Below are 27,781 nucleotides of genomic sequence, written 5' to 3'. Positions count from 1 at the left end.
GGACTCCTTCAAAGAAGGGGTTTGCTATTGTGGTAGTTTAGCGCACTGTACTCTGAAGAATAACTTTTCTAAACAGTATTTCCAAACCCAGCAATCTGAATACCTATTTCTGTTAGGAAGTATTCTGCTGCTACAGGCAAGAACTGACAGCACTTCAGAGTGCCCTTTCTGAATAAATGTACACTGCTGAAACAGGACAGATTCTCCCCATGAATGCATTTTGGAGAAGTACTATTTAAAGCTCCCTAGACATGACAGTGAAACAATTTAAATTCTGAAAGAAAAAAAAATACAAATAAACCCTTTGAAAGAAGTTATTAATATTTGTGTACCTTCTTTCTTAAACCAATAGATGTTACTTACTTGTTGACAAGCTGACAGGAAAAATAAGCCTTTGGTTATTCACAACGTCTAACAGAAAGTCACTAAAACCCCAAAATGGGTAGATTCAACTGTCTAGTGGTCTCACAGAGAAACACCTAAACCCCCGTTCTGCCCAAATTAGAAGAGGTAAATCCTAATTACCTGCATTTAGTCTCCCCTATACTATGTCTTCTATTAATAATACCTAGAGCAGAAATCTATTTCATGTGGAGCAGTGTTATAGAACAGAAATCCCGCAGGAGTAAATATGAAGATCACTAAAAAGGAAATTTCTGGTTTGAAAAATATTTACTAAAGAATCCTCCAAGAAAATAATGTTTATTTTTAAATAATAAATTTAATTAGATCAACTAATGCAGTTGGAAAACTACAGGGGGCAAGCTCTACTTCAGATCAGGCTTAAAAGCTTATCTACTTTTATCAGTTGTATGAGCTCGTCTAAGAAAAGCCACTACCCCACAAGTCTGATTTGCTGTTCTCACAGCTACAACACTGTTTTTATCCAAAAAAGAAAGAACAAGCTTAGAACATTTGCTAGAAGTTTTTAGTTGTTTTTTCTCCCCATCAAAATAGCAACTAATTCTTTCCTTAAAGGCTCCATTGCTACAAATACCAGAGCAGGAGAAGAAATACTGGTCAGACAATTTATTTTAGCTATGGATTAAGTATGATTTCAGAGAAAAACTCTGTGCTAGCTAAGTGATAAAAAGGTTTAGTCACCAGCTCTGCTATTTTTGAGGTAACTTTGTAAAGTGAGCAGCTGTTTAGTTTCAATATAAAGTTATTGAACTCTGCCTAATTTGTACCTGTACCTGATGGGTACAGAAAGGTCTAACGGAATGTGACAGAAAATTATTAGATAGTCTTGAATGATTTAATCTCCATGACCACTAACAGAAATAAATATGAAAGAAATTTGTACAGCATAGCATGCAGAATACTTAGGAAACAGTCACAAGGAAATTACAAAATTATCCCAGCTACAGAAAAAGGACAGATGGGACCCTTGAAAGCCTATTCAAGACTAACCTCCTGTTTCAGCAGAATCAACTACAGCTTTGTCATCCTGACAGATGTTTGCCTAACCTGTTCAAAGACATGACAGATGTGCCATGACTCCCAAGGTCAAGAGTGCTCGAGTATCTTTGTTATTGAGATCTAAATGTTACCCGGTACCATTATCTGAATTACTCTGTGAACACGGAATGACTCCTGAGTGTTCTAAAAAAAATTATCTTCTTTTTCTAACTGCTGAAGAATTTAACATACCACCAGTTCTCACAGAATATATTGCTAAAAAAGACTTTTATTATGCTGTTGCTGTGTGTCTACAACTGTCTTTTCACCCAGATATAAAGTGCAACAAGCGCAAGTCTAGGAGCAAACAGCATCAAATATAATGCATGACAGAGTACAGCTGACAACAGGTATTTCAACTTAAGCATGGCTCAAGCATTATTGTTCTCAATTCTTTTATGGCCACAGTGGATTTGTGACTGAGAAGCACGGGGACAAGTATAAAGAAAAGGGTGATTTAAAATTTCTAAAGAACAATCGCTTTGTGATAAACTTTTCAGAGCAGGGGAATGAAACTACTAGGAAAAGCAGCAGCCCCAATCTCACTGTTCCTGACAACGATGCTTTGCAGAGGATAAAGGGGGAAGAAAAAAAATTAAGAATAGAGTGCTCTTCCTAGTCCCTAATAAAGTCAGTTGCAGTACGCCACTAGGAAGGGTGCCTGAAAAGGCTTAGGTGCCTTCTCTATTCACTCCCACTTTGGCACCAGCTCTTGCTAATTTTTGAGCATTTCTTGTTCTTCTCCAGCAGACCTACCATTAGTTACGCTAACAGTGAGAGAGGTGACTTCTTCAGAGACAGATAGGTAATGGTCTTGGACAGCAAGTAAGTTTGTTCATCTTTGCCTCAGATGATGGGGACAAAATGTTGTATTTGTTCTGCACAACCCTTTGCTACCAGAGAACAATTAGTGGCTAATGTACTGCTGAAAACTACTGCTGCAGTGAACGCTCTTTAAGAGGGAGGAATTACATTCCCCTCACCCTTGCACAACTGGACACAGAAAAGTCTTCTCCAAGTAATTTTTCTGGATGTCCAGTTCTAGCTGATCCAACAAATACACGGGTTATCCACTGGAGAATCAGCTCCTAACATTTCATATCTTATTCTCCATTCTCAAGTCACAGATTAGAACTTTCCACACTGAAGAGCAGCAGTAAGAAAAGCCTAGCGAGAGGTCCATCACTGTGCTGCCTTAACAGTAGCTGAAGTCAAGAAGGAAATTTTTACCTACGTTCTCTTCCACTGTTTCTTTTGCTGGCAGTTTACTACAATTATATCCCTATTCCCTGCCCACATGAATTCTGCAAACAGAAAACAATCCTGTCCTACATCCAGCCCATATATTTTTTTCTCACACAACAGCAGTAGCCCTGTAATCGCATTGAAGAATAGAGATGATTATCAGCAAGCCTCTCAATGCACGCACAAAGGAAAGGAAAAGTATATAGCTGTTTAATAAAAGTCTTGTTGAAGACCCTCAACGTACTTACGAAAATTCACACAAAAGCAGGACCAAGGAGTCTCCAAGCAAAACCTCACCAAAGTGTATGATGTTCAGATTTCAAAAAAACTTGTCGCATTTGATTAAGGGAAGGAATGCGTGGAAACTCTTTTCAAGTTTTCATGAGCAGAGGTGAAACAGAAGTGTAGAGGTACAGACCCCAGCTAGGGTGACATGTAGGTAATAGATGGATAACAGTTGGTTTGTGCAGGAGGCTTAAAGAGTCAATGTGAAAGGATATTTCTAACTAACTACTATGGAGGAAATACAAGAAAGGAAAGAGCTTCCATCAAACCTGAATGAATAGGGAAGTGAAGAGGATCCCAACCAGCTTCTAGATGAAAAGATAAAGAGGAGGATGAGATGGGGGAAGAAAAAAAAAACAGCTGTAGTTAAAGCTAAGCCAGGTGGTTTGATGTAAGCATCTATAAAAGATTCCAAGCACGTGAATTTATAAAGCCAAGGCAGGCGCAAAGGGAAAGAGACAAGACAGACAGCTAAGGGAAGGAAACTGTAGGTGATTCAACTTGACAGAAGTTGCAATTCTTGTCAATCAAGACAGCCAGTGCTGCCTCAAAAAGACCCAACTCAGGTACAGTCTGATCCAAAAGAAATAAGAGATGCACACCAAGTTCCCAGAAAGGACACTATCTCTCTTTCCTGCAATTTGTTTCAACATGTGACTCTACAGAACATTTTGCTGTGACATTAAGGAAAGGCCTTTTTAAATGTCCCATGATAAGTTCAATTTTTTTCGCTGTTACCTCCAGTCTATTCCCAAGGAAGGAATAGAGATTGGCTGAAAATTGATACATACCCCAGTGGGTATGCTCATTTCCATGGATCTTCCAAAATACTGTGGTTGTCTTAGGGAAGCCAAGCAGGATACCATTCAGCATGTACAGCCATAGAACAGCTACACCTTGCACGCTCTCTACCTGTCTATGGTAGCTCAAGGACACTACTGGTTGCTCGCCTTCGAATGTACATGACAACAAAAATCAATCCCATAGCAAAAAAAGGAGGGAACAACGCTGAGCGCAGCTCTGACAGTGGTGTAGCTGAGATAAGTACCTTTCCTTCACTGGAGCCTCAGACAAATTTGTGACAATTTGTGCCAGAGAGAGGCTGTGTGTACAACAGCACAGTAAAGATAGAGAAAAACAATTCTTGGAAAACGGGAGATCTCTTAACACCCTATGTTACTAGCCCTTTCCTCTCATCTTACAAGTAACTTGGAACACCCTGCCTCCTTCCAAGAACTCCTTAAATAAAAACATTGGGCCAGCATTGCTGTAGTCATGCACATAAGCCCTATTTCAACCTTTATTTGTCAATCAGTCCTAGGTTTTCTTCTCTGTTAAACTGGCTTCTTATTCGTCATTATGGCTCAGTTTGAGGCAATGATCAGGCACTTCAATCTACACAGAATAACCTCCCATGCAACAAAGTCTTAGGGGAAAACAAAAAGTGTCTTTCTATGTACAAGCTTACGATCTCATTGGAGAGCAGCAGAAACAAAACATTATGCTAAAGCAGTTACCACAGTGGGAACCCAGTCAACGACTATGACTTCTAGGAGCTGCCATAACATAATAACAATAAATGAATACCTAGGGAAAAAGACTGAAATCTGTTGTTCGTCAAATTATAATATGAATTAGTACATTAATCCACGAAGTCTACATATGTAATCAAATTCAATATGAAATCCCACTCTACGAATATCTCATAGAGATTTATTATTATTATTGTGCTCTTTAAATATGTTGATCTTATTTACCCAAGCACTGTATTTATCTGAAACTGAAAGCTCACTTTATCATCAAGAGAGGCAATTATTTTTCCACAGTTTATGGCTGAAAGAGTCCTTCTCCTTTAAAATGTGGTTGTCTTCAAGCAGCATTATTTGGTTGCCCTTGCACTGTATCTCAGTGATTCCATATGAAATACACTTAGCCAATAAACAAAGGCTTTTCAAAAAACATTCGATACGGCTGTACAGCTGGGCTTGCAAATTCATTCGGGTCCAAAAGTCTAAAGTGCACATCTACATAGTGCAGTCCTACACTTACCGCGCCAGGGCAAGAAGGCATCTGAACGTAAGCCAGCTTCAGCGCAGAAACCGTATAACCGTGACACTGTTTTCACCATTTCAGAGCTAATAAACCCTGCCTCTTAATGTGAGAAACAGGTCTATGCCTCCTGGAAAACACCCAACAAATGAAGGTCAAGATACACACTTGCAATATCACTCTGTTCCGATCATTAACAACCATACAAAACCAGAAATGGTATCGGATTTCCAGCAGTTAAAGTGGCTTTGCTGATGCTATTCAATCCTGGACGACCACCAGATTCATTCTTACTCTACTAGAGAGTTCCCCAAACTAACAGGAGTCAAAAGCAGTGAGCATTCACGCAAGCTGCTACACTCAGCAGATAACTGTATTGCGAGAAGAGACAAGATCCATTGAGAAAGCAGTCTTTTTATAGCCTTACCTATATGCAGTATTTGTAGTTAAACTGCTGCCAATTATTTAAAATGGGTTTGGTTAAACTGTCACAAACTGTGTGCCTTTTTAAACGCTGTTGACAAATGGCTTAAACAAGGAAGAGATAAAACCAAATCAATGAGCAGCTTTCATACTTTTATTTACATCAGGACTGAAAACAGCTTATATTTTACTGATGAACTGGGTTATGTATGGAACAGCATTTGCAAAACAGACTACTGACAAAACTATGTAAAAGTATGCTGTTGTTCTTGCAGTACTGTCAAGTCAGCTTGGGAACAGCTACTGCTGTGGTTTCCTTGTGAAAGTGTAAGCACTTTAAGATCTGATAAGAGACACTGTAGGAGTATATTACAATAAAGACAGAAATTCAATTTCAATTCTTCATCCTCATAAATGCACTAGGATAACAAAAGCTCTCTGCAAGTAATTCTGGGCGTTAAACATGAAAACGGCAAGTCTGAAGCTTAAGTATTTGAACTTGACACTGCCTATCAGTAGTGGATGAGCCAAACAAGATTTCCAAACTTTGGTCCCTTTCAGCTTCAGGCAAGATATTTATGAAAAGCTTAGCTTCCAAATTAGCAAATTTAAATATGCATAATCCAAATATTTGCATGTTGTTTACTTGTAATTCAGAATTAGCATACAGTTCTCTGTAACTGCATTCAAAAAATTCTGCTGGATTACTGATGTCAATTTATTGTTGAAACGCTAATTTCCTACAAAGAGTATAAATGGGGAGGATAGAAAAGAAGCAGAAGGACCACTAAGTCAGACATTACCTGGGCATCCGCAAAGTTTGTATGCTGAAGAAATAGCCTCCTTTATTTCTCAAATATGGTAATACACCCTCTAAAACAGAAAACAAATTACCTGAACTGTAATAATATGGTTTCAAAGAGATGCATAAGCAAAGCATGAAGGGTAAACAGCCCTCTCCGCTGCGTGCCTTCAGGTACAATAAGAAGTTCTAGAACTGACAAATCTTAAACCCCAAAACCAAAGAAACCTGCTTGCTGTATAGCCTGCGTGATAACAGCCAAAATGATACAGTAATTTTTGCTATATTCTGTAATTAATCTTTGGAAATGCTGTCTATGATATACACTTGTATAATATGAACACTTCAATGCATGTAATTTTTCAAAACACAAATTGACGAACAGACATTGTTTATATTGTTCAAAAAACATATGCTGCATTGCTCAATGAGACTAACACAGAAGTTTAAATGTAACTGCAACAGTCTTTAAAGTAGTCGAGAAAGCCTGTGTGATATGCTCTGCTTCCCCTTCACAAAAAATGGGAGAGGTAATGGTATTTTTATTTGCTAAGCTTGGAAATTCAGGCCTTGTTTACCTGAGCGACTAGAGAACTAGTACAGCTACACTGCAATTTTAAGCAAGTAAAACTCTGGTCATAAATAACAGCGTGCATAGCCAAGCTTAGCATGACTCATTCCTTTTGCAACTGTGCTTTAATATCTAAAAGGCCCTGTCAATCAGCCTGTTTCCAGGAATACCATCTTTTTTGCACACCTGCCTAATGGTTTAGAAGTAGAATTTCAGGTTTTTGTTCTCAAGGAGGGAAGCCCAAGCTCTAGCACAGGTCCTGCCTCCCAAGACCAGCTCTTGTCCAGCCGTGACACAAGAATACAAGCGTGAGTGTCTCTGGTTTAAGTGGCAGCCTTGTTGACAAAGCACTTTCCTCCAGACTCTTTGGTCCTCTGGTCCAGTCTTGGGCCACACTACTTGACTGCTGAAGAATAATATTCATCTGGGTAAAGACACGGAGAAAACTGCAGCAAAGAGTGGCTACAAAAGGATTTCATTCTGGATGGAAAGGGGATTTACAGAAAATGAAAGAGGAAAGAATCATGGCTAGGCTGCACTCATCTTCTGCTAAGAAAAGATATTGGTTTTTATTTTATTTAATAAATAGAAAAATATTACAGAGATTAGAGGCAAAATTTACAGTCAAAAAATTAAATATATTTACAGTTTTATTGAAAGTTTAAATGAACATAACACAACCATTCCTTTATAAGGGAACTTTTATACTCACTTTGAACAGAACATTTCATTTTCAACTTAGTCAGACAAAAATTGTCAGTCTATTACCAAGAATATTTAGCAGTTTTTCAAATTCTGAAAAAAAGATCCACCTTTTCAAATATGCCTGTATAAACCAAAAAAATCTAAAACTTTATATGTCTTGAAAGATTCCCATAATTCATCTGATTGTAAATCACTGGGACTTTGGTAAACATTTCACAGCTATTTGATAAACACAGGGACTACTGCACTGTTTAAATGCTATTCATAAATTAAAAAGACCTTATTCCATAAAAATGGCTGAAAAGCTTCTATTTCAGAGATTTGGCATTCAACTTTTTGTGTTAGAAGTAATATAACGCATGAGTATGTGTGTACACAGTATGTATTTTTAAAAAAAACAACAACATTTTCCTGACAAGGAAACTGGTCTCAGCTACAAAAGCCATAGCTGACTTCCTGCTCTCTCATTAGACCTAAATAATAAATCAAGGCAAATAAAAAAAGACATTGCTACTTCTGCAGGAAAACATTGGTACAAGCCATCTAGCATTCAGTTAAAGAGTTCCAAGTATCAAAGCCAAGCTAACTTGATATTATCTTAATAAAAATTCTTGTCTGGACCTCCTGTCCATATTCCAATTAGAAACAACATTATCCTTGCTTGCCTATCGTATTTTGGTCTATATTGTTAAAGGTCAAAAATAACTTGAATTATTTGGTACGGCTGCTATTTCCACTAATACATGCAATTAGGACCTAACAAGATGTTGTGACACAGGCAACACATGGGCATGTGGGTATGTCACGGAACACACACTTACATAGCCCTGAAGGGTGCTGCCAAAACTCCAGAAATTCAGAAGGTCCAGTATTTCAGCATCTATTTGTCCTCCTAACCTGGAATTATAAGCAAAATTTTTGAAATTCGGAGAAGAGATAGTAAGTGGAGTGGAAAATAACAAAAAGGTAGTATTACTCATACAAAACCATCTGAATTTCCTTTTTCAACACTCAGGCCTCAACATCAGACTAAAAGACAGAAAGTCAAGCTAAAGAGAAATAAAGTTATTTTTTAATTTGGCTGGGATTCTTTAATTTCACCTTAAATATACGGAGAATTCACTGAAATGGCTAGTGTTATTTTCAAGAATTTATGGAGGATGGGCAAAGTATCAAAAAACAGAGAAACAAGAAACACAGCACTTTTATTTAAAGAAGGAAATAAAAAAGGAACCAGTTCAGCCAGATGAATTTCAATTCCTGAAAAAAAATGGAACAGAACAAAAAAAAAAACCCAAAATTCGGCAAAACAGTTTGTAAGTGCCGAGACCATAATACGTGACTAAGTGAAAGCCAAAAATCAGTTCGACATGCACGTTGCGGACAGATCCTCAACAAACCGTTCTAACTTGACTTCCACAACTGGACAGTAGGTTTGAAGATGGGAAGACACTAGTACATGTTACAATTATGACTTTAAGCTAAGGAAACTTTTTCTTGATGAGACTACAACAATATGAGCACCAAACTGTCTCGTGCTGAAAGAGCACCCATCAATGGCTCACTGCCAGCATGAAAAGACATAGCATGTGGGATTCCATAACAAATGCCCCTAAATCTGTTTCTACACAGAATGGCGACCTGAATTATGGAATCGAGAGAATGCTTACGTTAATGAACTGATAATACAAAGCTTGTAAGACCGAGGGAACCCGAGAGGGCAAACTCAAACTTCTAAATGCTCTTGACAAACTGGAGAAATGTTCCAAAATCATCTAAAAAAGGGAATACAATTCTTAGGGAAGACATTTAAATTACTACTCTCCGATAGAAATTATCATCAACTATACAAAGACAGGAAAAGGAAACAAGATGCCAGAGACGCTCTGCTTCAAAAGAGTTAAGGTTATAAAGGATTACGGAATCATAAGGTCAACATGAAAAAACAAAACAAAACAAAAAAAAAAACCAAAAACCAACAACAAAACCTTAATGTGATCCATACACAGTAATCTAGCTTTCAAGATAGAGGAAGCAAACCTGTCTGTTCTACTTGGCAGGAATACTCTGTCGTTTCTGTCAATACATATCAAAGATGTGAACTGAATGCTGCTCTCTGTATTCTCACCAACAAAAGTGATCAGATGCCTAGAAAGATGACTGAGACAGAAAGACTGGGAACAGGGAGTAAAGCCAAAACACCACAAAAGACATTTGACCTAAGGAGGAGAAGACTGAGAAGAGAAAGGAGATTCTGTAGAGTCTTGACTGCTGGTAGCCTTTAAAACAGGCAGATAAACTTGCATGCACAGCAGATATAATAATTGGTTCTTCCCTGGGGCATCTTCATAGATGTAACAGATGTTTTCAGGTCCTTCCCTACCTTCCCCATTCTGTGGTTCTGTGAAAACACATTTTAATACAGCTAGCTTATCCCACACATAAGGACAAAGAAAATAATAAACAGGTACACATGGGAAAGTAATTTGGAAAGCACCGGCTCCATAAAGAACACTGGGAACTGCAGATCAGGCTCCACTGTGCATTTATAGTGTGGTTCAGCTGCCTAGAAGGCTAATTTGATCTAACGTATAAAATTAGGAATATCAGGGAGAACAAATGACAACCTTTCCTGTATATGCTATGCTGATCTGACTGTTTAAGAATATGATTACTTTCCTGGTATCAAAAATTATCTGGAAATACTGGAAGGATTTTTATGGCTCCTGTTTGACTTGATAAAGAAAAGGGGTCTCTTAGTACACAGCTTAAAAACCTTGGTCTAGGCAAATTATGACAGAGAAAGTTGAGAGATTACTTGATTTTTTGCATATATACATACTTATACATCTATATTTATGTACATACACACCCCTAAGACTGGTTAAGATGTCTGAAAATGAGAAAGAGATTAAAAAAACAAGATTATTCAGATTCATAAATTAACTCACAGAAAACTACAATGAATGGAAACTGACATTACATAAATCTATCTTGCAGAGATACCATTTCCTAGCAGCAAGTACTCTGAAAGCTCTTACTACAGGAAATGGACACCAATGCTTCAATTTTTTAAGCAAGATTAGAGATCTTTCAGAAAGATATACTTATATTCAGCTTCTGGGAGAAAAACAAAACTCCATGACCTACATATACAAGAGATCGAATCAGATTATCACAATTCTCTAACCCGGCCTATCAGCCTAAAGATTTCTTTCCCTCAGCTATACTATGAGATGCTCCTAGTCTACACATTTTGCAGCGGAAGAGAGCCAAACGGACTGAAAACAAAAGTGACCTGATGCAGAAATAGGCAGAAAGATTACTGTTCCAGGTACCTCAAAGGCAACAGCCGTATAAAAATCATTCCTTCCATTTCACAAAGCAAGAAAGGAGCTTTAAGACGTGGCAAGGAGAAGACTCAAAGGGACATAGGGAGAGGAAAGATGCAAGGAGAAAAATGAACATAGCAGGAGGAAGATGTGTGCTATCCATCAAGAAATGGTGAGTTGCCTCTTGAAAATGCTCTGGGCATGAAATATGTGCAAAGAGAAATGAAACCCATCCACTCCCGAAGACTGGTAAGAAAAAAAAAAGACATTCCACTTTCCCTAAAGGCTGCCTGACATGTTTCACGTTAATTATACATGAGGCTTTCTTTTAGCCCTCTATAGGCTCAGACTTGCCTGACAAAGCAGTTCCAGAGTCGCTTTGCTTTCAGGGATGTCAGAAAAAACAAGCATCCATTTTATTATTATTGCTGTACTGATTAATCCGTATCTAAACCTACCCTGTACATTACATATAGTCAGTATTTACATTTTAATTACTGTACAACTTGTTCCAAAGGAATCTTTCCCTTCCCTATACTAACAACCCACAGAAAGTTTTCCAGTAATAGATTATGTTTCCAAGTGTGGTTATTGTCATAACAATTTAACCTTCAGCCTGTCCTAACAACCACTGCTAGAACAAATTCTCCCTTTGGCCAGCAATGCATCCAAAACACTGTCAAGCCTGCTACTGGATGCTCAGCAGAAGACTTCAGCAATGAAACTAATTCCTGCTACCTGTCTGCTAAAGAAAATTTAAGATTGCTACTACAGCTGTGACAGCAAAATAGCATGTTTGACGTGCTTATAACTTACAGCTCCTAGGCTTAAGGTCTAGATATTTTTGTCACAACGTCGTCATAAAAAATTAGTAATAATGAAATTTTGTACGTCAAAATAAATTATAAAGTGGTTGGAAAACAGAACTTTAGTATAACTATCTTCTTAAATTAAGATATATTTTAGAAAGGATTCCTAAAAATCTAATAATAAGAAAGATTTAATATGCTGCAAACACATATATGACTCCAGAGTAACCAAGACAAGATATTTACTCATAAGAGAACACGGAGAAACTTAGGACTTTTTTGCTGTTTTGTCAGAGTAAGTTAAGTTAAAAGAGATAGAGAATACACTCATACTTTGTAGCCTTGAATAAATACAGTAGTGACATTATAAGAAATATAGACTTGGATTAAATTGTAGTTAGATTAGATGCATACTGGAGCTTGGACAGAAACACTCAGAAAGGAGTCCTAAGGGATGATGACCTGGGGATTGGAAAGTCCCCAAACAGAAGAATGAAAGGATGTTATATTAGAGGGTTACCGAGCTTTTGGAGACTGCTAAAAGATGCAGGGGAACGCAGGAGGGACATGCAAAGAAATGCAAACACAGACAGTGTTAAGTGTGGAACGTTAGACAAGAAACCATAGAAAGAATTTTGTGATTTGGGGCTGAAGTCACGTGCAGGATAACAGGAGATCCTGAATTTCTTCAGAGTGAAAATGAGATTTCAAAACCAGCTAGGCCTACGCTTTTCTTACATTAATCTCAGTAACAAAATAATTAGGATTTTGAATCTTATGTGTATCTACCATGTGTTTCTATAGGAGTGCTCTGTGTATGTCCAGGCACCCATGAAACAGAAAGTGATATGGAAAGGTGCCCTTTAAAAAGTAGTCCTGGAGCAGCTCAATCCTGAAGACCCATTTCTACCTGAAGGAAATTTTGAGTTCATGGGACACAAAGATAAAACCTTGTTCTGTATGTGATACGGAAACATCAAAACGTGGAAGAGTTTAGATATGTGAGGAAATAATATATATCAGAGATGCGCACAGAAGAAATTATAACATGGCACACATTACAGACCTGAATAACGAAGAGAAGGAAAATGTCATCAGTAAGGCATACAAGAAAAGAACAAGCTGACTGCGTTAAAGCACTTTTGGCGCTGAGCCATCTAACAAACACGGGAAACATTCTGAGAGATAATACGCTCCACAAAGCATACTGAGACAAAGTGTTTGTTTAGGAGACAGGGGATTTTTCACAGTATTGTAAGGTAGGTTCTGCTCTTCTTTTCAATGTTTTGGTTACTTTACAGCCACTTCAACAACTGGCAATTTAATACTAATATCTTCTAAAACTGCTAAGATTATCAAAACCTCTAAAATCTTGATTTTAAATGTTCATAACCTTTGAATTGAACTTCAAATGTCTTATAAACACTGCTTCCTACGTAGACGAACAATGCAGTATCACTAAAGCAGAAGCCTGAGTGACAGTACCAGCCAATGACATTAAAACAGAAGCATCAATTTCTGAAATATTTTGGAGAATTGCTTTTAATGTAGATATTTAACATTAAATCATATTTACTGAGGTCTAATTAAATGTTGTAAACACTTTTCTATTTTTTAAGCCGAAAGTGAAATTTAAAATTCTGGCTAATTTATTACCTAAGGGATGCATTAGCATCAATACCTCTTATTGAGCTAGGACTTACCTGTATTACAGGAAAGTATCTGTCAGCTGAACAGGCCAGCCAGGAGTTGTCTGCTTTGGTCAATACTTAATTTTACATAGAAGCTAAGAACATAGGCAATCTACCTAGGAAAAACAACTCTAAACTTTGCAAAACGGTCAGGCTATTGGTTTATTTTTTACCCCAGTATCTGTACCGATACTGACAGTGCATAGCTGTTTCCTAGTCACACTACCTCAACTGCCAATATAAAATTCCTAGGAGATCAAATACTCAGTCCTCCTGAATCCAGAGCAGGTTTGAGTTTTCTACTTAACATCAAATTCACGTTGTGACGCTGCTATTCTGGGAAGCAAACTGATGTTTCCTATCTTTTTTCCCAATTCTGAATCTGTGGACAAAGAAGCCTACCATTTATTCATTCATAATGCTCTGACAGTGCTAGGAAAGGTTGTAACATATTTATATTTATGACTTTCATCTGTAGATCATATATTAAAATAGGACTTAATTACTACTTAAATTCCCCCTCCTCCCCCCACGATGAAGAGATACAGTACACAGCTTTCACTGTAGGATAAAGCTGATGAAAGTGATTAAAATAGAACTTGCTGTACAGTTGCAGTTGCTCAGAACCACATTCTTGTTTTCTGCAGTTTCAGCATTTCCAGAACTTGCAGGAAGGCATAAATAGACTACAACAATGAAACAGAGCTCCACCAGAGATCTGAGACAATGTACGCAAATACAGGCACTTCCCTTTTTCAGCTCTTCATAGTCCCTGATCCATATAATATCCCACATCAAAAAGTTTAGAAAATGTTAGTTGGACACGGGAAAATGCTAAACTTGCCCTTGACTAAAATTTTAGTTTATATTCTTAGAATTTAATTGGACAGTGACTGTGGTGAGGATGACTTTTATTATGTAATTGAAGAGAATGTCAGAACTCCAGGGGACAGAATTTAGGTTGTATGAATGATTTCAAACACAAACAGCACCCTGCATAAACTCCCCCTAAGCTTCAACCCTGGAACCTTTGGCACTGCAGCACAATGCGGCTCCTGGTACTCCGGGGTACAGGGATAACTTTACTCACAAATAGAAGTTTCTTCGCACATCACAGGCTCTTAGATTCCAGAAATTCTAGTGAACAGCAACATTTATACCCATTTTTCAGCTTTAATGTTCTTCCCCCATTTCAGCTCCAGGGGAAAGAAAAATCTACCATGACTACACGACTAGATTTGTGGACAGAGTCCAGTTTTACCCTTTCACACCTCCACCCTCACAACCCATATGACAGATCCCTCCTATTCCTAGACAATGCCCGTAACTGCTGCAAAGTTTTCAGAGGCATGTAACTGCACAAAGGGAAATCCTTCTTTTTAATACTTACACCCCTGACGAATCTGAGTGGTAGTCATGGGAAAAAGAAAAGGTCTCTTGTGTAGTTCAACTGCTCATGCCGTATCAAAAGATCTGTTGCAAAAAATGGATAGACTCCCTCAAAGAAAAGGTCATAACAATCCTTCCCACAGAAAAGTTAGGGCATTTCTATGCAGGTTTTTCACATAATACTGCCTCAGTAATACAAAGCAATACTACTTTAGAAAGAAATATGGGCATAGCTATAAAACTCCCAAATGAAGACATAGTAATGACAAGACAAAAGTACTTCTGCTGCTACAGTTTATAGCTGTGGATAAAATGGAGAAGAATTTGTAATGTGGCAATTTTAGACTGACAGAAACACTTCTGAGGAGTAGCATTATAAAATGGGGGGGGGGGGGGAAGCCCTAGAAGGTGCAAAAATACTGAAACTTATCTTGATGCATGGTGATTTGCATGTTCTGTTTGATCTCTAAGCCACCCAACCACCCCAAATTATTGCATCGTGCACTTCCTCCCAAATCAAGCCACAGTCAGAGTTTTCTCCAGCTCTGAATTTAGTGACCTCAAACATCAGATTAGTCACTTGTAATCTATCTTTTTTGTTTCAAGTCTTTACTCTTAAGTACATTTACTTTGCGGGATTTCACTCTTTTCCGTCAGTTTTTCAATATGGAGAGATTATAGTCACCTGTCTGCATAAGTAAAGACAGAGAGGAGGGGGTTTAAACTACAGTATCTGGAGCTTTTACAGTAACTGAACAAATTGTTTACATATTTTTGCCTTAGTTTCCACTTGAAACAGAATGGTATAACTCAGTCCAATCCCTCTGTGTAGCAGGCAATTATTTATCAGCTTCCTTTTGGCAAAGATTTCTTTCACCTCTTATTTTAAGGCACTGAGGGTACCAAGGTGTTTCCTGCTCAGCCATTTATCACAGCAGGCTTATGATTTATTTTAACAAGAAACACAAGATAAAAAGGATATCACAGAACACATAATGCCCCACAGTACAGGGAATATAATCCTAATAGCCACCAAGACAGGGTTCCAACTCTGAATATTCTCCTACCAAGGCAAGCATTGTTAATGCATAGACACACACGCACAGGTACACCATGTTACTAAAACTCTGGATTTTTTTCTGTCAGGTCTCACCTTCTAACAGGTGTGCACATGCTGTTCCAAAAACTAGCCTGAAGAAATTAACTCCTATATTCTTACACCTCCATTTCTAGATTAAGATTCTTCATTGTAAGAAACAGCACCAGCTGATGAAGCTAATACTTTGGCTGAGCTTTGAAATTAGTACTAAGTTCACATTAACTTTGAAGTCAATACAGACTTGACAAAATCTATTCCTTTATTTAGTTTCTAGTTGCTGACACAACAGATATGTTCCTACTTCCTCCAGGATACATGTAATTCAATTTCAGAATTCATTAAATGTTTGTGCTCTGCCTATTCCCTGGGCTGCATGACTAAAGATCCTGGACAAGGGAGTATAACTGAAGCTAAACATTTCTCTCGGTCAAGGATAAAATTTTGGCCTCTATCTTCTAAAAGAAATCCAAACTTTTAAGAAAAACTTCACCTTTTCCTTGAAGACTTAAAAGAAGAAACTTATACACAAAAGACCTTTGCACTTTTTTTCCCCCTCTTACGTTTATCTTTAATATTGGTAAACTACGGCATCCTCTCAGCATAAGGAATTAATCAGCTCTTCTCCAGCTACCCAACCAATCCACTTTCCATTTTCCCAGCCAAACATCTGTAGCTGGCCTCCCCCATCTGCTGTTCTTGAGGAGTTAGTTTACCATCTCAATTGCTCCAACTTCCTTTTCAGTTTCATTAGACAATAGATTGGTGTTTTGCTGAATGAGCATGCCTTCCGTCTTAGAATTCTATCACTCCATCTTTTTCCCTTCACTAAACTGAGGTGATGAGATGAAACACAACAAGCAGAGGCTGTCTCCTCCACTTAAAGAGAAATCTCTTTTGTTTAATTCTGGGTAACTCATACGTGCTAGGTTTTCCAAGACTAAAACTAAGACATTAAATAAAAATAATAATAAAAGAAACTGAAAGATAAGCCAAGAGCAAGGAGTCCAAATATATATCTATTTAAAAAAAAAAAAATACAGGCTAACACTTGCTTTAAAGCAGACTAGAGAGAAGGCCAACGCTAACATACTCCTACAAACCACTGTAACCATTGTTAAACATTTCCTTGTTTTTGCTTGTGTGCAGTGTTACCCAGTTGGCCATTGCCATTTTATTTAGTAAAGTAAATGTGATGAGATGCTACAGCATCCAATGTTGTTAATTCATAACATATTTTAGGCATATATGTATTGCCCATATTATGAAAACTTGCAAATGTAAGAATCTTAAATGAAAAAATAAAACTAATATGTAGTACATGAATCCTACAGGCTTAAGAACCAGAAGGCAATAAATAAAACCTAAACTTAGAGAAGTTTTGGGAGGTTGCTGGGAGCCAAAAATGGACAAACAGATCAGACTGAGGAATAGAACTTTCCCCACAGCAGACTCAACAGCTTCAAAACCAAACCACTCTACCATTGTATCATTTTGATCTACATTACAGTGTAAGATTTAAAAGAACTGTCTTAGACTAGAGTAAAACAAATTTAAATAATTCCTTGTTTCCTTGCTTCTAATGGACATGGCTAAAATTTGAAGTGTATTTCTTGGGAATTTTTTATTATTATTTGAACGGTATGTATGTAAATGGGACTATAAAACTCATACTAATGGTTAATTCCAGACTGACCTAATTCAAACAAGGATACTAAACCATTTCTACACAGACTTTCAGTTCTGCTTTGCGTACGATCCTCTTTTGCCCTTATATGCACATCAGTGCCTTACAGCATATGCAAAGTGTCATGAAAGTTAGTTACTAGTAGTCCATATTCCTCTATAACGCTTCTCCCAGGAAAAGGACTGTATATGTAATATTTTCTTTTCCTATAACTTTTAAAATTATAACTTCCAAGCTTGATGTGTTCTTTTTTTACACTTACAGGGGAAAAAAGAACAGCTGCAAGTGTCCTTGAACATACTTGTCTCCCCGTGGCATTTGATTCATAACCTAGAAGCAAAATGATAACTTTATGCTTCTGAAGTTCCCCCTCCCTATGCCTCAGGAATACAGTTTTTAATCAGTCTTGGATTTTGAGCCTTTTGCAATCTAAGGACTCCGTTTACAATGCTAAGCCTTGTGCATCTTTTAAGTATTGGAAATAATTGGTGATCTGACAAAACCCAGGACTGCTCTACAAATCAAAAAAAAAAAATGTCAAAAGTTTTGTTGTTACGAGAGACAGATGTTACTGTTTAGGTCAAATGTAAGGTGACAGCCCCTGTAACAAGAAAACCACACCCAAACAAACAACAAACCAATACTAAGTTCTTTCCTATCAGCATCTCTAGATACCTATCACCCACAATTCCTAAACCTAACCTCTTCCTTTACCAATTCTTCCAAGAATTGTAAAATATTATTTTAGTACCATACTACCCTCTGAAGATGAACTCTGGTTCAGGCTTTTCGAGGTTGATATGGAAATAGAAACCAAATCTCCTAGCAATTCATTTTCTTAAAATCTTACCAAAAGTAAACAAAACCAAGTAATTTAACACAGCCTTCCACTTCTAGCTTTAAAAATGGCATCATTTCTCTGATATCAAAGTCATGAATTTGAGTTGGCTGGAGTTTTGTGGGGCAATGTTGCACTTAAGTCAAATTTAGGGAAACAGCAGAATCTTCAAACAGTAAAACATTTTTTTTTAAAAAAAGAAAACTTTTTTTTTTAAACTAGAATACACCTTGGATTGTTATAATGTTTCTTTATTTCATTCTTTGTCTGATATTTGACCAAGAATGGAACAGACAGATCTATTGTAATGTCACAGTTTTTTGAGTGGTAAACACATAGAGAACAGCCCATCACAGTATGTAAAACGAGAATTTGTTTTGCCTTCCATGCATGTCTTGCACTTGTCAGTACGGAATGCCATCTGCTATCTAATCACACTTTTTTAAACTCTCTGCCACCAGCATCCAGTTTCACTAACCAAGTTACTATCAGCAAATATTTTAGGAGGTTAAGAGAGTGTCACTTAAGATAACAAAATAAGAACTCTCAGAATTCCCTCACTTGCTTTTTCTCCCCTGGAGAAAGGGAAGAGATGAGTCCTTTACTCTGCAAGGGGGCTAAACAGCAACAGAACTGATGTAAAGGGGAGAGCTTTGTGTTAAGGCCTGCACTGTTCAACAAATGCTTACTAAATCTCAGGTTATGCGAGCATAATGCTGGTAAGCCAAGGAAACCCTAAGTTGTTATATCAGCCCTAAGGCATAGATATAAAAGGTTCTTCTTAGGACTTCCTACAGTTTACAAAAGAAAAGTAGGGGTGGGAGAAGCAGACAGAGAAGCCCCTTTCTTTAAGCAGGTCTTCAGCAACCTCTGCGTCAGTGAACAAGCTTCCCTCCTTCACACAGCTATCCTTAATTACACTAATTTAGAAATATTCCAGTTACCTGTTATTAAAGTGAACATAAAAGAAATTAGGTTGCTAGCTCTCCCGTTCCTATCCAACTGGAAAAAGGTTTTCTCTACAGCAAAAGCCACCTTTGCTTGTTATATAGCTTACAACTAACAAAAAAAATTTAGAGATCAACGATACCATTGCCATTCCACTCCCCCATTTGCAGCTGTTGAATTACAATTTATTTTTTTTTTGTTATCTTCTGAGGAAGGCTTTTCTCAGACACTTTTCTGGGTTAAGAATTTAAACAAACAAAATAGACTTGTGCATCAGAGAATTTAAAATATCGGTTGCTGGTAATTCCTCTATAATTGCAGGTGTTATTTCCTCATCACATCACTCCAAAGAGTGAGAAATTTTAATGGGATAATGTGAAAACTTATAAAACCATCACTGAGGGTGCAAAGATTTAAAAATGGAACATTCAATGTCGGTTAAGCAACATCCATAATGCAGCAAGGCTAATCTTTTGAAAATCTTGAAATGTTAATTCCATATAGATAAGGAAAATATAGGTGCTTATTCAAAAGCTGATTGGCAATTTAAGCATTACCAACTACTGACTTTATCCGTATTTAAACATACCAGAAGCAAAAACAATTATTCAGAGGGGAAAAAAAGCTGAACTTGGGTTTAAAGAGTTTTCTGGTAGTCAGCTTCTCTTGCCTTTAATCCTCCCTCTGATCTGTTTCCCTTCTCATTCTCCTATGTATCTTTGCCTCTTCTTCCAGAAGGCAAAAACCCCCGTAGTCAATATTCCTGTATTTAGTGCTTGTCCAAACCCTTGTTACTTGATAAAAACCCCAAGTTCCTGCTTCAGAAACTAGCTTTTCACAGCCTTCTGGTTCTGTATGCATCTCATTTGAACCACAACAAGAGTCGCATGTATCTTCCATATAATTTTCTTCCCTTGGATTTCTTTTTTTTTTGAGAGGAAGTAGGTTAATGAGTTCTGATGTATTCAGTTATGCCAGATACTTACTCAGCTGGAACATTCACTGCAACTGATCAAATCTCTCATTCAGTCATGGTATGAAGTTATTTTACATAGGACTTTACAACGTATTAAGGCCTTAACTTTCAAAAAAAAAAAATCCCAGAAAATTCCAGATCTATTTAAATTGATTTAAATGAAAAAAAGAAATCATATCTCACTAAAACACAATCAGGAATAGTAACTTGATATTTACAAAAACAACGAAAGACATTGCAAGTGTAAACAAAATTTTACAGGGCAGACATAAAAACAGCTTTAAAAGAATAACTGCTTTCAGTATCAGCTGATAAAGTCAGTACATTATAAAATCTGAAAAACAACTTTTGGCTCCAGGTAAGATGCAAGAACGTTCTTCAATATCATATATACCAAACCAGAAAAATACAAACAACAGATCTAGACAACTCACACAGCCCTCATTGTACTCAGGAGAGAAAAAAAAATATAAAAAACACCATCAACACCCCCTCCCCCCAACTGAATTAATTCCACTTATTTTGCTCAAGTATTACAGCCCTTCCAAAGAGGTTAACTGTGTTTGCTCAAGTTCACTTGGCTATTAAATGCAAGATAAAAGATCTCTAGATGAAATGTAAAAGATTGTATCTTATTTTTAGGAAATAAACAGATTTCAGAGGTGTGTTCCCGCCTGGCCAATCCCGAGGCTGTTGTGCAGCTCTGCCACCCCTCCAAGCCCAATCGCAGCTCCGCAGCTCCGAAGGGAAACTCGTTTTGCTGTTTGTCTCGGCAGTGCTGCTGATGAATGGCTGCTTCAGGGGAAGAGATCAAGCTGTGTGGTAAATCTTTCTATTTGTTCCATCTGCTTTTCTATTTTAAGCAGCTGCAGTGATCAGCCTGGCACCCTACATTAAGTACATGTGAATTTCATAAGAGAAAACATTTATGTAAGTGAAAACATGGCTTAGATTTGTCCTCCCATTCTCAAACTAAGCACTGGAACTTCTGCAAGCAGCTGTGGAAATTAACTGTTTTGTATCTACCTTCCAGAAAAGGTATGCCTAACATAGCTTGATTTTACAGCTTTTAGAAGGTCAGCTTTGCAATCACAGCAGATTTCAAGATGATGCCATTCTCCACCTTTCTTCCTCCTGCAAGCCCCACTTTGCAATACAACATGTAAGATGGCAGAAGCAATATGCAAGCAGAGTATGTTTATTAGAATATGTCCTTCAAATATACAAAGGCCTAACATACAAGCCTAACTTATCTTCCAATTGTGCTGAGGTTGCGCTAGCATAAGGTATGCCAATCTAGCCTGGCTCTAAAGGTCACCATTTTAAAGCAATGCTTTCAAATAAAGCCCATTACTGATTTATAAGCCGAAGAGATTGGCAAACATACGGAGACAAGCAGTGGGGTTTTTTTGTTTTGTTTTGAAATACCATTCTCGACTTAAGTTAAGCCCAAGCTTTCTGGCCAGATCCCAGTTTGGGCTGAATCCTGCTTTCCCTTATACATTCAGTATGTTGTTCTTTATATTCTGACATACTGTGCAGCACTGCTGTGTTCTGCTGAACGGCTTCCTCATTTCTCAAAGCTAGCTACATTTCAATGGTCAGCAAAAAAAAAAAAAAAAGCTCAGTGTCTCGCTGAGAATATCCACCCTACCCCCAAATTCAAATAATTGAGGATGCGAAGACTGTAAAATGGTTATTTTCACCTATTACTCATGCTCTGTTTCTTTCCCCCAACTTAAATTCAGTTTCTTTGAAAGTTTGAACATGGTTAGCTGCTTCCGAATTAAAGCAAATTAAAAGTGAAACGTCAATAAAATGAAATGGCAAATAGCAGCACTGTACGTTGCCCATTCACAGTATCAAAAGAAATTATTATGTCTCTTAGGTGAGGTAACTTCCACCATATTCCATCTATATACAATTTTTTTCATAATGATATGTTATACTATAGGAGTTTTCTGAAGTGCAGTACTGTATAAAAGTTAACTGGGAGTATTACAACTTCAACTAAGCATATGTCTATAACTTTATCCTAGCAGCTTCTCACATAACTTAAAATTACTGTAAAGTTCCGTGAGCGTTATTTCCATTTTAAAGATAAGCAAACTGAAATAGGGCTGTAACACATCCAAGACCACACAGCAAATCAGAGGGTGGCAGGGCCAGGAACAGAACTCCTCTGTGCTCCCAGGCCAGTGCCAGAACTGTTATGTCCGTTTCAATATTACTAAAGAAGCAGAAGGTACATTTTGTGGAGAAATGCCAGAGGAAGATTTCTTAGTAAAGGAATCTTGAGAAGTCAGAGAGAACGCTCACATGCCAAGTCCTTGAGAGATCAAAGTCTCAATTATATATCCGTCCCCTCCTTACAACAAACCAACATATAAAACACCTTTCATCAAAAGAACACATGAATGTGAATGTAACACCAATTTGGCAAAGGCTTCAGAAGTTAAGATATGCTCTTAAAGGCTATCTACAGTAGCTTTGATTAGCAGAATTTGAAGCTAACAAGCTCATAGATTCACTGTAAAACTTCGCAAATACAATGACTGAACAATGAAATAACCACAACCCCAGTGTTAATCTCTCAGGAAGAAATCAAAGCTATTTTATTAGAGAATTGTCTATTTGTAAAATTTGTATTACTTCATAAGTTTCATTTTAGAGAAGATTTTAATCTTTAAATCAGTTATAAGATTGTTGAAGAAACTTAGCACCTCCAAGAATTATTCCAGGACAGGGATTGTTATCTTCTGTGTACAGGCAGACTCAAACTGGAAATTTTGAATAATATTCTAATGGTAACAGAATACACAGTTCAGTCATGCTAACAAGGGGTTTTCTTTTGATTCACCAGTAAGCACTGGAAAAATAGTGCAGAAAGCCTCTGCACAAGCATGTTGAAAAAGACACGTTGAAGTAACCTAGAAGGAAAAAAAACCAAACACACTACACTTACCTGCTTTCAGCTCTTAGAGCTGTATCTTAGATTTATGCAGATGCTACTAAGTTGTCATACTCTGTCAAGGAGCTGCAACACTAAACTGTGACTTCCCACAGGGTGACAGTTTTTCTTTCATTTGGGATTTCAGACAGTTAAACATTGTTTGCTTTATTTCCTCACCACCCCCGCCCCCACGTCCTGCCTCAGCAGTACCACCTTCTATCTTGCTATCGTGCGTCAGAGGAATGCGTTACTGCAGCCCCGCATCCCGCATGATGCAAGTACGTGCAATCTGGAAGGACTGTTATTGATACAGGCCCAGTATGGTGTGTGCTTTATAGGCACACAAAGTTAGACAGATCCTGTCTGTATAGTCAATACAGAAATCAATAGCTTCATGTAGTACCCGTGGAACTGAACAGATGTTTAAAAAACAATGTGTTGATTTCATGACAGCACAAGATACTGTAGGAAAATAGTGAGATGATGGCAAAGTTGTAAGCAAGTGCAATGACAAGACCTGATGAGAGATTAGGGAAAGGAAAGGCTGAAAGGAGTTCAGTTTAGGATATGCTAACTGTGGTAGTCATCAAGTGCAGACACGAATTTGATCTATGCACAGACAGCTGAGACAGAAAATGGAATCTACAAATCAGACACCAGAGATTGTCTACCTCAAATAAAAGTCATAGGTGAAACATTGATGAGTCCAATACTGTATAATAAGTGTAAAAAAGCCTACAACAATAATATACTGCAATTAATTAACATGGACGTAGAGAATTTGCACAGAAACGCTAGTTAAAAATCTGTAGTTAGCCTAGGCATAAAGACTGAATGGAATTTACCATTCACGTTGCTTTCATTTCCAGATTCTGCCAGTCTAACATTTGCAGGTTCCACTCTTCCCTTACGATCACTGGCTGTAGAGCTTTGTGAAATGATTGATTGCTAACTGCCAAGTATTCTTGTGCCTTAGCAGGATATATGCTACTTCATTACAATAATAATATGATTTTATTCAGCAGTTGGTGCAAAATAGGCATTAGGGTTATGATCCACTACTTGGTCGTCTCAACAATCTAACACTGAATGAACTTCCTTCTCCCTGCCATTTGGTAATCAGACTATTAAAATGTTAAAACAGGCAAAAAGGTTTCGAAAATTTTTTCTACAGAAATCTGCATATGGGCACTTTTCAAGGACGAGAACACCAAACAATCACCCAGAGGTGCCTAAATTCTAAAGCAATATTTATTACGTTACTATTAGCTACACTTTTTCCTCATACCTTTCCCTACTGCCCCACAAAGCACTAATTTACTGAAAAATACTGCTTACTTTTGAATATATTCTCAAAGTGTACCAGTGAAGGGGACATAACACTGAACAAACTTCAGAAAAATCTTCCTAACTTCACAAGCTACTGTGTTGATCCCTCTCACCAACCTATACCTCTCTCTCTTTCCCACTCCAGAAACGGTAAGTAGACTTCATCTCTTGCTTCAGCTTTATCTTCATAGAAGAAAGCAAATAGCATGCATTTCAACCCCTGGTCACTTCTGAGCATTGCTCCACCTGCACCACTGGACAAGGTCCTGCCTGCCTCTAAACTCACAGGAAACAAGAAGCCTAAAAGCCTCAGTCCTCCAAGAGGCTGGATCTTGAGCCAGAGGTGCAAACCGCTAGACTGTCATGAACTGAAAACCACATCTCAAATTCCTCTGCGCTAAGAAGGAAGAAGTGAAATTACTAGAAGGAATGGGATTGTTAGAGCTTGGACCATCTCATTCCATGAAAGCCTAATGCCAGAGTTAAGTGTCTGTTTTCCCCTTCAGCTTATAATGTCATTCTTCTAAAAGTTAAAGCTCCAAACCAGCACTTGGACAATGCAAACTGTAGGAGCCCAAAGAGCTTGTTACTTTTTCTTTACATCTCTGCTATTCCTGGTGTCTGTTTGGTCCAGGCGCAGGTCTAACTATACTCACTTAAGCCCCTATAAATCATCCCTTTCTCAACCAACTGGGTCTAATAACCCAGAAGGCTTGGCTGAGTACGATCTTAGGCCCACAGTGGAACAAGCGACTATGGGATAGATGAATTTATTACACATCCATAGTTTAGGCTGGGGAGATTCCCAGATTTCCAGCAGGGAGAAATCAAGCACTACCAGTGGATCATCACACAAGCACAGTCTTACTAGATTCCACTTTGCACAAACTGCTGCTACGTGTAATAATCCACAGTAAAGGGCTGAATGGAGTCTGTCCCTCCTTTCAAGGACACTGATAAGTTAATCTTAAAAGGAAAGCTACCAGGTTTGGTTTTCCTTTGTTTTTGTTGCTTGTTTCTCCATTTGATATTTTGAAGATTAAAACTTCACAACAGAGGGAAGGAATCACCACAAAGGAAGCCTGCTAACCTGGCAACAGGCCAACCTTGAGTTTTATGCTAGCTATTCCAGAAACAAAAACCAACCAAACAAAAAAACCCACACCAATTTGAAGTTCCATATTCATAACTTGAGGCTTCTGATGTTCATAAAAGCTTTTACAACTAGGAGGTCACTAAACAGTCACCCCAGGAACTGTGTAACTAATTCATGTCACTTGGCAAGAGGTGGGGGGAAAACTATTAACCCAGTCTTGTGGGAAAACAGGGAAAGAAGTGGCCATCATCTGCCATATTCTTTAATCTACTGCCAACAGATTAAACCAATAATTGTCTACAGCACCACTTGATGTTTGGTATTTGCTACATTTCCTTCCTTTCCAAAATCTTTTAAGAAAAATTTTTGAAGATGATAGAATATATGTCTTTAGGCATGCTTTAACACAGAAGGCAAACTAAACATTAATAAGAGCTGTTACCAGAGTAAGTTTACACGACTGCAAACAACTGCAGTTTACACTGCCTACTTGACATGTTTTAGACAGCAAATCAGACGAATCTGTTGTTACAGATGAGCTACTCAAAAGTTCATGGTGATTTAGTTCACGTGCAGTTGTGTGAAGTTACCCTACAATCAGAAGGCCTGAGTATGAAGGTAAGTGTTGCAGCATACCCTGTAAGTTCAGGCACAGAGGAGGACTTGGTTGCTCTTCAAGTTGCAGATTTTCACAGAACCTCTGGCATTTCAGGATGCTCGTGGCCATCCACTATGGACAAGCTTCAACTGCACATAGGTCTATGTTTGAATGAAGCTCTATTAAACAGAGTTGAAGGACAATGTCACTAAAGAGGCATGTATTTCATCTCCTGTTGTTTGATATAATTAGGGGATGGGGAAACAAAAAGGCCTCTGCACATTTAATATATGCTATTATGTCATCTAGTTGCATGTTTGCTAGAGGCTGACTTCATTTGGCTTGAACATAAACTTGGAAGAACTTCAGGTTCTTTTAATGGTAATGATCTAGTTCCTGTATAGTACAGTCAAGTGAAAAGGCTTGGGATGGGAAAACTTAAATAGCACCAAGAGTACACATTTCTCTTCAAGAAGAATTTAAGCTTCACCCTGTATTAAATCCAGCACAATGTACAGTACTTGTTGACACCGTTTTGCTCTTCCTCCAGACTGTCCTGTTGGTTCTGCAACCCTATTTCAGCCACTTAGCTGCAGTAGTGCAGGTTACACACGTCTTGTTGCGCTTGGGTTTTGAAAGCAAGTTGCAAGTCCACCTGAGACCAATTATTTCTTCTCCAGGTGCCAAACTGTACTACAAAGTCTTATACAAACAACACTGATATTTTAAAGAACTGTTCTTCTCCTTTAATGGAAACTCTAAATCAGAACATTTTTCTCCAATACTAAAGATAAACAAAGAGAAAACTCACAAAAAGAGACATCCAGTTCTGGTTCAAACCTCCACTAAGATCTTGCTTGTAGAGCTGTTCAAGTATAAAGGAAGGATGAACCTACAGTGCCCTCAAGTGTGAGGGGATGTGAAGTGGAAGAATCCTGGAGATCTACTGTGAAGGATCTACTTTCCAAGCCATTGGAAAGGACCCTCACTGAAGAAAAACATGCTTACTTGTACCAGGAAAAAAAAAAAAAAACCAAACCAAAATGTCCTCATACATTACAGACAGACTATGTACTATAAACAGGTGCAAGAAACAAATTATGAAACATCTGCACTTTAACTGCCTTTTCAACTCGCAACTGCCTTGTGAGCTGGAAGTTTCATGTTCATTCTCACCACAGGAACATAACAAAGGCAGTTTACTTATCTAGTGTAGAAGCCGTTAAAAGGTATTTAGAGGAAGAAGTATCTTAGTGGAAAGTCAAATTTTACACTGTAGAGACAACCCCAATGATGCTCAAGACAAGAATACTTCCTCCATGCCTGGATCTCATAGCAAAGATCACACTTCAGTCTATAACCAGGGAACACAAAAGTTATATTTATTATAGTTATATAAAAATTGAGGAGGGTAACGCACCTTACCCTGCATTCACAAAAACCTGCAAGTCAAGTTGGAAGCCACCTAAATTAGCCAACAGAAAGCACCAAAGACAGG

The 27,781-nt window shown here is 37.8% G+C and overlaps 1 protein-coding gene and 1 long non-coding RNA gene across 3 annotated transcripts in view; one reads left to right on the top strand and one right to left on the bottom strand.

Moving 5' to 3' along the window:
* Positions 1-27,781, bottom strand: part of SESN1 (sestrin 1) — an 81,142-nt gene that overhangs the window by 35,180 nt on the left and 18,181 nt on the right. The gene's annotated exons all lie outside the window — the stretch shown is intronic.
* On the top strand, positions 12,871-27,052 carry LOC134513323 (uncharacterized). The gene is made up of 4 exons (XR_010070380.1): positions 12,871-12,941; positions 20,950-21,129; positions 26,220-26,303; positions 26,964-27,052. It is a non-coding gene; the product is annotated as an uncharacterized LOC134513323 (long non-coding RNA).

The sequence above is a fragment of the Chroicocephalus ridibundus genome, chromosome 3 (genome assembly GCF_963924245.1).
Source record: "Chroicocephalus ridibundus chromosome 3, bChrRid1.1, whole genome shotgun sequence".
Taxonomy (NCBI): Eukaryota; Metazoa; Chordata; class Aves; order Charadriiformes; family Laridae; genus Chroicocephalus; species Chroicocephalus ridibundus.
This window is presented reverse-complemented; position numbering and strand designations above follow the sequence as displayed.